This window comes from Pinus tabuliformis, chromosome 2_2 (genome assembly GCF_031772625.1).
Source record: "Pinus tabuliformis cultivar Carrire ecotype Pingquan chromosome 2_2, CPIR1, whole genome shotgun sequence".
Taxonomy (NCBI): Eukaryota; Viridiplantae; Streptophyta; class Pinopsida; order Pinales; family Pinaceae; genus Pinus; species Pinus tabuliformis.
Genome location: NC_142300.1, coordinates 486,309,579 through 486,322,961, shown reverse-complemented (window position 1 = coordinate 486,322,961; position 13,383 = coordinate 486,309,579).

The following is a 13,383-nucleotide window of genomic DNA, read 5'->3' as shown; positions in this document are numbered from 1 at the left end:
CGTGGTTATGAAGCTTGCAAGACTTGCAGGCTATTATATTACTTACACATGGGGTAGTGGAAGGCATAACATTTCATGTTAATAAGATTTGTGAGATTTGGTATTACTATGGTCGAGTCCACAAAGACTTGTTCTCCATAGATTAGTTGGGTGAATGCCTGAGAAGAGGGCTTAATGGTCTCTTCGAAAATGCATTTCATTGTTATCATACGTTGAATATATTCTTGATTATCTTAAATGGATTTAATTGTTTATATTTTTTGGGAAAAGATTCGGTTCATAGAGAAACTTGGTTACACCCCCGAAAGAGCTACAGAGGACTTAGAAAAATATTATAAGTTAAGACAATTTAGCCTATGACTTGTCTCTTAACAGATAAAACCTTCGTAGCACCTTGGGAGTTAAGTGGATTTTTCCATTCCATGATGGTCCTGGTAGACTGGAGATGTGACATGGAAAGTTTTGTTGTTAAGAGATGGGGATGTTTCATGTCATGGTTGTGGGTCCCTAGCATGTCTTGTTGAAGCCTCGAAAATCGCTGCAACAACATGGGGGGAAACCGACTAGTCGGGGACTTGAATACCGTCCCTTTTTCGTTTGGATTAGTGGCTCTGACTTGATATAATGGGACCAATTTCCCAATCAAAATGTGATAGGATGGATAGGGTGTTTTATTGATAAAACTAAATGATAGATGGGGTGGTTTTCAATTAAAACACACACACACACACACACACATATGTAACCTATCTATGTATATTACCCAGGAATTTAAACTTATATTTGTGTTATCTAAAATGATGAGCCTTAGTATTTGATAATGAAGATTAAATAGATACTAACAGAAATGAAAAACCTTTGAATTAATTATTCTGATTAAATAGTTAATCAAAATAATTTATAAATCATATATCACATCAAATATCATTTGACCAATTGCTCATCAATATATTAAAAATAATGGTCCTGGTATGTTCAAAAGTGAATCGATACAACACCGTATGAGAAAAGATACATATGATAAACAATATATAGAGTGGTTGTTAATTCATGAACAAATAAATACACAAAGATAAAAGTACCCAATGCATATCAGTCCGCTCATAAAATAAGTAGCTCCAGTCCAGTTTATCTTATTAAGAGGGTTTGCAAAAGTACAAAAATGCAAGCTTCTGTAAGCCTTCTCCAACAAAAGTTCAGGACTCTGATCCAAGGATTCTAAAAGAGAAACTTTAAAGTACAAAAGTGTAAGCTAGTAAAGAGTTTCTTAATAGAATTCCGGACCTTTTCTTAAAAGACATGAAAGGGTTTTTATTTTAAAATATAATTACAAAAATAGGCAATGCATGAAGTTCTGAGAAGGTTTAAACAACCCTCCTGGAAATAAGTGACAGAATTATGTAAAAGATAAATTATGGAAATGAGTAGTTCTAGCATGCAGTGGTGTCTACTCTTTCATTTGTTGTCTAAGATGATATATATCTAACATCATCTTGAGTTCAAGAGGTTGTTTCATCCTTGTATGCATTTGGCTGGTATACACTGCATCTGAGAATGAAGGCAACATCTGTATGGTTGAGTCAGCAAGATAGGATAACACTAACCACTCACTGTGTGGTTTTACTAGATACCTCCAATACACTTCCCAATTCAGTTTTGTAAGTTGTTTGATTACTTCTTCTTTTGTTGTAGAAGCTTCTTGCCATTTTGTTTCTAAGTCTTTGATATTGGGAATACCTCCAAGTGGGCATTCTTGTATCAAGTTGGCATTATATAAATTTTCATTGATGGTCTTAATGATCTTTCTTGAACCATGAAGTAAAATTATAAGTGCGGACACAAACAAATTCCTCTAGCCCGATAAGGGGTCTAGCCACAATAGATACATTCTATGGAAGATTTCCTTAGGTTAGAACCAATCAAGAGGGCTTACCTCTTCGTACGCTTATCCTGTTTGATGATGTCCTTGCTTGCTCGCTCCAACTATTTCTCACTTCCTTCTTCAAGCACATGAAACAAGTAAACAAAAGTAAACAACAACCGTAATAATAGACAAATTGTAATTCAGACTACTTAACAAGTCAATAAACACTAAGCCATGAATATGTAAGATGACAAAACATGTAGGAAATCAATCGATAGTTGCACTTATTAATATCAGAGAGAGATTACAACCATTATCTTGATGTTGTGGTTCTCCTCTGACAAGACCAAGTTCCCACACACTAATGCTGGCATTCCATGATGGTCTAAATCAATAATAGTTTTAAGGCTCTTACTTTTAGGCTTCACTCCAAACCAAATCACACTTCTCCCCCACACAACTAAATAGCTACAACTCAGAATAGCTCGTTGTTTACTCCAAACCAAAAGAGCAATAGCACACTAGCATTAACACTAGCTTGTGCTTGGGAAGAAGGGAGGTTTATATAGGATGAATGGATGGGAGATGGATCCTCTTCTCATGGGAGAAGGTCTTATCCCTTGAGGTAGTTCCATCATTATAGAGGAAAGGAGCCCAAACTGACATCCTCGATCCCATCCGGCTGAACTATTACTAGACTTCTGTTACGAAGCTTCTAGAGCTGGAAGCTTCGGCTCCTAATTTAAACAAAATTCCATAACAGGACTGGCGCGACTGGAACATAGCTCAATTGCTGCGATCGACGCTAGGGATAGTGATAATCTCTGCACATAAACGCAAGGGAGACAAAGGTCATTAGTGTCGACCTTGTAAACTGGGAAAAATAGAAGTTTCAAGGGAAATGGTGCAAAAGGGAATTGATCTGCTCATGAAGAGGGACACAATGAGGGTTTCTTCTTGCAGGGGAAGCATGTAGGGTTCATTGTAGAGGTCCTCCAGGATCAAGGAATGAGGAGTATAGGGATAGTGACAAAATGATGTGTAACAGATGCCCCCTAAAGCGTGAAAGCTAAACTAGAGTGAGGGATGAAATGCATTATGAATCAGTGTGGAGAACCATAGTCTATTGTCGGAAAACCTGCAAGCAAGTACAAATACATATACGTAACTGAGAACTCTGTCAAATGATACATGAATCATGGCATGGACGCAGCCATCCAAATAATGATCATGTAAATTGATCCAAATGGATCCTAGAACAGTCTCTAAGTTTTCATAAACTATTTAAAAATCATTCCAAAGATTCAAAGTCTTATAAAAATCAAGCTATCAGAGGGAATCCTCAGAGATTTGCAATGGCGATCAGCGCGGATCAACGAGGGCCGTCGATCAAGCGCGTAGAGCGGTGGACCGTGGTAACGCGCGCTGACACCAACCAACGAATGCAGGGTCAAATTTAAGCAACAGAGATAGTTTCCGATATGTGATTAGTGACTTCTCAGTGAAGAGAAGCCCTGAGCACCTGGACCCGAAATAATTATAAAACGTGGAAAATATTGTTTCAGTTTCGTCAGAGCGGGATTCCACAAAACCAACAGGATATCAGATGGGCTTCAAGCGGTAAGTGGTTTCAATCAAGTTCTGCCCGATGCCATACAATGATTGCCACGGGTCCCAGCGGAAGAGAGAGAGAACCACTCACATTGGACGGGTAGACATCATGCTACTCAGTCGCCCGATATGAACGACAACCATAGGATCTAAGGCCCCCAAATCAACAGTGGAGACACATTCCAATGGATGACCAGATTTGACAAGATTATAAAGCAAGATCACATAGGATTTGAAGTCTGATATGGACGATGCGTTGGCAGAAGGTCGTGTTTCGCGGGCATTCTTGGAGTTAATGGAAAAAACGGTTGTTTCAAATATGTCCAAGAGAACTAACACTCATCTGTTATGAAATAGGTGGCCACCTCCCTGTGAGGCGTTATACAGTGACTGATTACGTAGGATAGAGGGATTCAAACTGACAGAGGCAGGGGAACTGAAAATTCAGGAAGAGGAAACGAATAGTCAGAGAGCAGACTGGATTTAAAGCCACAAACTGATAGAGAGAAAGCAGGAGGTAGTAAGCCAAAAGTAGAGAGAAGAAGCAAGTTAGGAACTGACCTGAAGAAGCAAAGGCAGCACCGAGCCAGAGTTAAGCCAAGGACAGAGAGAGTCAGAGAGTCTGTGTACTTTGGAGAAGGCTTGAGAGGTTCAAGCAAACTCCTCTGGACACCTATCATGTATTGAGTCTCAAATTGGGTTCATACTATTGTAATCAACAGAGACCAAGATTCAGTGAGGAGAGTTTGTGTACTCAAAAGAGACTTGGGGGATCCAAGTCCAGTCTTACTAATTTGTATCTGTTGTGTGAGACTCAAATTGAGCTCACTGTTGGAAAAAAAAACTTTGCTATGAAGACATAATAGAGAGGCCACCACTGAAGGCTGGACCAGGAGACATAGCCCAGGAGTATTGGGTGAACTCCTTATTAAACTTGTTGTGTTTATATGTGTTTCCTATTATGTTTTCTTTTACTGCTTGATTGCTTTTGTATTTCACAATCTTATTGATTCGTTGCACAAAATAACACGGGCACATCCATGCACATGAGTCTGTAATACCTTATTAATTATCTTAGATCAAATATTAGATCAAGTGGTATCAGAGCTTTAGGTTGCTAAGGTTAGACAAACTTGTGTTGGACTGTTTGTGAATGATAACTAGATCAAAGCTTAAACTAGGAGGAGGAGAATTGGCTGAATTTAACCCAAAAGTTGGTAGAGTCTATACTAGGAGGAAAATGTCAGAAGAGATTCCCTTGGAATCAGACCCTCAGTTCATGGACAGTTTCTTGACTATGAGAGCCATGGTAGAGGAAATGTATAGAGAATTTAAGAAAGGTCAAAGTGAAGATTCTTCAACTTCCCGGCATAACAAAGGAGCAGAACAATCTCTCCTCAATGACCATTCTAAAGGCAAAGGGAAAGAAGAAAAGCTTCCCACACCTCCTAATAGCCTTGAGAAAAAAGAAAAAAGAATATATATATATATGTATATATATATATATATATATATATATATATATATATATATATATATATATATATATATATATATATAATAAAAAATAAAAAATCTTTGATTAAATTAGATGTTAAATTTGATTTGCCAATATATGATGGAGAGTTGAATGCAGAGAAGCTAGATAATTGGATTAGACAGATTGATGTGTATTGCAGGGTGCAGAGCATTGATTCAGATAGAAGTAAGATTCAGCTGGCCAGCCTACGCCTTGGAGGAACTGCCTTGGTATGGTGGGAAGGTAGAACACAAGTTGACATGAAGAAGCATGGTAAAATCCTTTCTGTCTGGAGTGAATTTGTTTCTGCAATTAAAAAACAATTCTATCCACTAGCTTATATGCAGCAAGCTATGATGAGTTGGCAAACTCTTTGCCAATTAAAAGGGAAAAGTGTACAAAGCTACACCCAATAATTTAGAGAAAGAGCTTTGATTCTAGGCATTTCTTTAGACTCACCTGAAACTCTGTTGAAGTATATAGGTGGTCTACACAGCGATTTAAAGCACACCATTCTCATGTTTAATCCTACTAGCATAGATGAGGTATCTGTTTAGGCTACACATCTGGAGGCTAGAATGTGAACCCAAAGATTGGGGGATCATCAAAACCCACTACAAGCAAGAACAAGGAAAAGAGAAAGCATAAATGGAAAGAGAGGAAGGCAAATGTAGTACAAAAGACCAAACCTTTGTGTACTCACTGCAAGAAGGATGAGCATGATGATGAACACTGTTGGATTTTGAATCTGGAGCTGAAACCCAATAAGTTCGGTGGCAAAAAGAAGAAGATTGTTGCAGCTATTCAGAAGGATTTGGGGTCAAACTCAGGCGATGAAACAACAATCATAGCCACAGGTATAAAAGGTAAAAATTTTGAAGCATCTACTAGTAATTCTACACAAACTACTGATAATGAAGAAAATGAGAGGAAAAGACCTGGGCTTTTTCATATTACAGTTATTTCTAAGCATCAAAAGATTGATACTTTGTTTGATAGTGGCTCACAAGTAAACTTAATTTCTGAAGAAATTGTAAAGAAACTGGGATTAGTAACCACACCTCACAAGAATCCATATCCATTGGGTTAAAACAAAGCTACAAGTGATTAGACAGTGTAAACTTAGGTTTGCCATTGGTTCATCATTTGTATATGAGGTTGAGTTAGATGTAATTCCATTGGATATATGTGGAATTGTTTTGGGAAGTCCTTACTTGTATGATAGAAAAGCAATTTTCTATAGAGTTGAAAATAAGTATCAACTCGTTAAAGATGGAATTGAATATATTGTAAGAGCTCATAAACTCAAGAATAATTATACTCTCATACACTCAGGGCAATTGAAAAGAATTGTAAATTCATGCAAGCAATTTTTACTAATGGTTGCAAAGGAAAAGAACCTTGATAAAACCAATGTATTTGAGGGTTGTGATGCTAAATAGAAAGCTGATTTAGAAAAATTTGTTTCAGAATATGATATCCTATTTCAAGAACCTAAAGGTCTGCCACCCAAAAGGGAAATTGTACATGATATTCATTTGCAGCAAGATGCTCCATTGCATAACATCGGAATGTACAAGTTATCTGCTTTAGATAATGCAGAGATGAAGAAGCAGGTATAGGAGCTACTCGATAAAGGGTTCATAAGACCAACAACATCACCATGCAGATCTCCAATCGTGTTGGTGAGGAAGAGAGATGGTTCGTGGAGGATGTACATTGATTACAAAGTACTGAATAAAATAATGATCAAGAATCGTTATCCTCTTCCTCGCATTGATGATCTATTAGATCAACTGAAAGAAGCAGTTTACTTTTCCAAGTTGGACTTGCGTAGTGGCTATCATCAGGTTAGAGTAGCAGAATAAGATGCATGGAAGACTACTTTCAAAACAAGGCAAGGGCTGTATGAATGGCTAGTTATGTCTTTTGGCTTAACTAATGCTCCTGCCACTTTCATGCGAGTTATGAATGATGTACTCCGACCTTTTATTGATGATTTTGTAATTGTATATTTAGATGATATTCTTGTTTTCAACAAAACATGGGAAGAACATTTGAAGCATGTAAAGCAGACTCTAGATGTTTTGAAAAGAGAAAATATGTATGTTAATTTATCAAAATGTGAATTTGGCAAAACATCTTTAAATTATTTGGGTCATATTGTAGGGGGTGGTGAATTGAAGATAGATCCCTCTAAGGTTGAAGTCATTGTGAACTGGCCTAAACCCAAATCTGCTACAGAGGTTAGGAGCAACACAATATTGGAGAAAGTTTATTGCTAACTTTTCCTTGATTATAGCTCCCTTACATTCTTTAACACAATTGAACAAGGTGTTTCAGTGGGGAGGCAAACAGCAAAAAGCCTTTGACACCTTGAAATAAAAAATTAGTACAACACCAGTACTAGCACTGCCAGATCTTCAATGACCATTTGAGATTGAAACAGATGCCAGTGACTATGCCATGGGAGCAGTGTTGATGCAACACGGTAAACCCATATGCTATCATTCTGAGACATTTAATTCTGCAGTAGTTAATTATCCCACATATGATAAAGAATTGTATGCATTAGTACAAAGTGTGAAAAAGTGGAAACATTACCTAATGGGCAAAGAAACAATTATACATACTGATCATCAACCACTTCAATATTTGCACTCACAAACTAAATTGCAGCAATTGAGACACTATAGGTGGATGGGTTTTCTACAGCAATTTCATCTTGTCATCAGATATAAGAAGGGAATACACAATAAGGTTGTAGATATGTTATCCAGACCAATCATAAATGCATCTACTATACTTAAGCATAACTCAGTAATGCATGAAAGCTACATTGAACAATATGCTCAAGATGTAGATTTTAAAGATGTATATGCAACCTTAAGTCATGGCAAACAAGTAGAAGAATTGGATTATTATGTTAAGGACTAACTCTTGTATCATTTGTGAAAGTTATGCATTCCACAAACTGAAAGAGTTAACATAATTTGGGAAGCACATACTTCTCTTATATTAGGTCATTTTGGTGTAAGTAAAACAATTGCATAGCTGCAAAGGTTCTATTATTGGCCAAGAATGCATGAAACAGTTTCTAGATATATTAGAGGGTGTACTATGTGTGCTAAAAGCAAGCCCAACAATAGAAAATTAGGCTTATACACTCCACTACCAGTTCCTTCCCATCCTTGGGAAAGTGTTTCCATGGACTTTGTTGGGGGATTGCCAAAATCTAGAAAAGGTCAAGACTATTTATATGTTATTGTGGATAGGTTCAGCAAAATGTGTATTTTAATACCTTGTAATAAGCAGATTATAGCTAAACAGACAACGAAGTTTTTCTTTTAGCATGTCTGGATTCATTTTGGGTTACACACTTCCATTGTATCTAATCAAGATTCCCGATTTGTTGGGAAGTTTTGGTCAAGTCTATGGGAATTGATGGACACCGGATTGAAGAAGAGCACAAACTTTCATCCACAAATAGATGGCCAAATAGAGGTGGTCAACAGGATAGTGATCCAGTTGCTTAGGGGCTATTGCAGCAAGCATCCCAAGCTTTGGGATGAACATTTATGTTATGTGCAACATGCTTACAACCGTGCTAAACACTCTTCTACACAAAGATCTCCTTTTGAGACTTGTTTTGGTTTTACACCAAAGTCTCCCTTGGATTTTGTCTTTGGAAAAGACATAGCAGTTGATGGACACAGTGATGTGGACAAAAAAACCAAGTTCATTGAAAAAATACAAGAAATTCACCAGGTAGTGTAGGAACAGCTGGAAAAGAGCCAGGCCAAGTATAAGGCAAGGCATGATAAGCATCGAATTGAACATAGCTTCCAAGTTGGTGATAAAGTCTAGATGTATATCAACAAAGACAGAATTCAAGGTGAAGGTAAGAAGTTGAAGCCAATAAGGTATGGGCCTTTCAAGATACTTGACAAAATTGGTGAGAACGCTTTTCACCTTGATTTTCCAGCTTACATGCACATCAATTCAGTAGTTAATGCAGAGAACTTGAGACTTTTTTAACCCTCATTGATTAAAGATCCCGAAGAGCAAAGTCATTTTCCTTCTATTGATGATTTGTTGCCTGAATATCTCAATGAGTTGCAGGAAGATATAGTTCTGGAGATGAAGGTGAGAACCACGCATAGAGTGGATGTTGAGTACCTCAGAATCAGACTCAAATGTTCAAAACCAATCAGTGCAAGATGGATAGAGATTGGAAAAGTGAGGAAGTTGTATCCTCACTTGATTGATGCTTAAAAACCAACTTTTGGTGGTCCAAAAGCTTTTTCAGTGGGAAGGCATGATCCAAAATGGATCCTAGAAAACCCTCTAAGTCTTCAAAGTCTTCTAAAGATCAAAACTATCGCAAAAGAAGAACTCTTAGAAATGGCGGATTACACTATCAGGAGTGAAAAAAGATGAAGAAATAATGGAAAAATAGAGTATCGGAGGTCAAAGAAACAATGCATAGGATCCATCGGATCTAGCCGATTAACAGTCTAGATTCGACTGGCATATCGCAATCGATGGAGGCTATCGGAGGAAATATGCGATAGCGATCAGTGCAGGTCAACAAGGATTATCGATCAAGTGCGTAGATCGATGGCCCAGGTTAACTCGCAATATCACAATTTGCAGATTACAGGGGAGCGCTCACAAACGGCCCGAGCTCTATGCGATATGCGATTGTGATCAATCGCATCACAATATTGCGTCAGAATAATACAACGGAGCAGGGCTGATATAAATATGACTCGTGATAGCTGAACCCGATGGGATTATAGATGAAATTTAATATATTTTGAGATCCGTAAAAAGGCATTTTTAATGTAAATTCGCGTTTTCGTTAAACAAACGAAAACCAAAAGAAATGCGAATTGGGCGATCTAACAGACCCGAAAGGGTTTCTAGATGCAACGATATATGTTTTAAGTTCTGAAATGAGCGGGATTTCAGGAGTGCCGTAGGCGGTAAGTGGTTTTGGCCGGGCTCCACCCGAGCCCATACACTGGCCGCCACGTCGCCAGGTGCTGGAGAGAGAAAACCACCCTTTTCGAGCGGGTAATCTCCATGCGTGTTAGCCACCCGAAATCATTAAACAATCATTGATCAATGATTACTTGTGATGCCACCCAAAGACGAATATGAAAGGATATAAGGTGGAATTACTAATATTTCAGGTCCGGAAAAAGGCATTTGGGAAGATTTTTACAGTATTTTAGTGTATTTCTCTGTGTAAACAGAGAATGACTATTCTGATGATTTCAAAGGCACCAATGGTCCTTCCGTTACAAAACAGGTGACCACCATCCCTGAAGGCATTTAGTAATGATTGCTAATGCTCAGAGGGGGATTTGCACGGACAGAGGCCGGGAGCCAGAGAGCCTAGAAGAGGAAATGAACAGACAACACTGATTGGCTTAAAAGCCACAGAAGACAGAAGACAAGGACAAGCAGTGTTGAGACGGAGAGAAAACAAAGCTAGAGAAGGAAAAAAAGAGTTTGTGTACTCAGAGAGGCTTAAGGGATTCAAGCAAACTCCTGTTATTTTTTATCTATTGTTTTGAGACTCAAATTGATCTCACACTTTGTAAAACTCTGCTCTTGAAGACATAATAGAGAGGTCACCACTGAAGGTTGGACTAGGAGATGTAGCCCAAGAGTTTTGGGTGAACTCCATATTAAACTTGTTGTGTTATGTGTGTTTGTCTATTATGTTTCTTTAACTGCTTCCTTGTCTATATTAATCACAATCTTATCGATCCATTGCACTAAGTAATATAGGCAAATCCATGCACATGAATCTGTAATACCTTAAAATTAATCTAAGACCTTCATTTTCAAATCACTTGGGCACTCTTTGCCCCTGATGGCGAGTTGATCGATTTACAAGGTATTTTCCTGGGACGGACAACTAATAATATTGTCGAATACAGTGCAGTCATTGAATTGTTATCAGAAGTAGTTTCTCTTGGCATTAGGAATTTATTTGTTAAATTAGATTCACAACTCGTTGTGTTACAATTGAATAATCATTACTCAGTAAGAAATCCACAAATTTTGCGTATGTATCTACATGTTCGATTACTAGAAAGAAATTTTGATTTTATCACATATCAACACATTCCACGTAACTTGAATACATTAACAGATGCATTAGAAAATTATGTTCTTGATAGACATTTGTGTAATTTATAAACCAATCATATCATCATGGTACATGGACACATAAGTAGAAAATAAAACATGCATATATATATATATATATATATATATATATATATATATATATATATATATATATATATATATATATATATATATATATATCACGTCTGTCAAAGTTTTTCCATCAAAATCTCAAAAAATAAAGTGTTCTGAGACACATGGCTTTCAAAGCCTACAATAGTGCAAAAACAACTAGAAAGGCTATTCGCCCACATGATGCTCGCGATAACACAAGACCTCTCTAATCACTCGGCCTAATAACCGACATAGTCTCACAGACACTCCTACTGTATGCCTCTGGTATCGCAGTGGCATGTCATCTATAGTCACATATTCTAGAATCCCTTGGGTGATCACTTCCAGATTGCATTCCATCTCCACCATGGGATCTACTCCTTCCTCATATGGAGCATGCCAGGAGGCCTTTCTGTTCCATCGTCTACACATTTATCACAAGTTGAATCTTAGATATACTTAAAAAAAAAAAAAAAAAACTCATATAACTTAAAAAATCCAAAAAATAAGTTTTACTTGCATCAATCCACTGTTTGCTTGGTGGTGGAGGTAGATTTGGATCCCATCTGAAATTTGTGCCCACATAGGCATAGTCATCCACAACGATCAGTTGACGACACAACTAACTAAAAAACTATGGAGAGAAATGCATCTGCTGGCCCCCTCCTCCATGAGGCATGAGTTCACTCCATATGACCAACCTCAGATATTGTGGAGTGGGATCCGGCACCTATGTCCACTAATACCAAAATAGTTACACTCGCTCCAAAAATAAAGTGACCAAGATTGAACTGAAGTCGATCTGCTTCAGGTTTCCCCACTTACCTTTGTTCAATTGCCTCTTCATATTGCCCAACAACCCATCACACCAGTTGAATCTTGTTTGAGTAAGGCAGTCTACTGCATACTGGAATTGAGATTTTGAAATCTCGTGTAAAGCTTATGACCCAAATATATGAGCCATGGTTATTATAGACATATTTGGGCACTTCAACCCCAATCCTATATGTTGATAAACTAGGGCTCTTTAACCCTTAAAAGAGTTTTTTCATACCCTAAAAGAACATGGTCATCTGATTACATCATTCCCCAAAAGTTCCACCTGAAAAACCATCCAGAATTGGCCTAAACTAGACAATACTGACTGCTCCACTATCAAGGTATGATGCATACTGACTTCTACACTAGCCAAGTGCGATGCATACTGATGAGGCCTTCTATGGGGTGTGATGAGCGAGGATGGACAAATGTCCAGGACAGTTCGCTAAGTGGATGCTCATAGAATCTTCTAGAAACTTCCCCTCTAACGCTTGCCTCTTTGAATTCGCCCAAGGATGAGTAAGAGATCTTAACTTTAAGTTATCTCCCCTCACAAGTGGAATGACACTAATCAAAACCCAGAGATGACTCACACCCTTGCATACATCTATGAATGGATCCCTCATCTAAGAGATCCAAAGGCTGGAATATTGTGAATTGCAAGTAAGTACTGATAGTTTGAGGAAAGAGCATTGTATTGTTGGTGTGATTTCTATTTCATGAGGTGAAGAGGGCTTGATGTTGGATCAAACAACTGGGTTGTAATTCTCTCTTATATATAATAAAGTTCTTCGAGTTTTCTTCCGTATAACTATGCAATTGTGAATGTTATTATTTGTGAATGCCATTGTATGTTCATTATATTTCTGATTCTGTAATGATTATGATATAATAGATCAAGATGCTTTGACGGTTCTTTGTTACTGTGTTTCTACAGGTACTCTCCAAGTGGGATAAGTACGGAGAGGAGTTGCAAGCTTTGTCAAGGGGGAGAGAGATCAAGCAAGGAGTTAAGTGGAAGATCTAGGTTGGTTCCTTTTGTCTTTCTCTTATCTATTATACATAGAAGAAATCACGAATTGCTTTAAACTGTTGTTTCTAGGGTAGCTGCCAAACCTAGAGGGCTAGTTGCTCGAAAAGACACACTAGTTTTCTAGAAAAAATGGTGTGTAGAATCGTCCTCAGGGGAAGATTATTGATAGTTAGTATCTTCACGTTCTCGTGCAATTTTGTCTACTACCGAGGAGAAATGGTCTCCTAATTAGGGCATTGGTGCTCTCACCTCCAAAACGAGATTCAAAGATTTGAA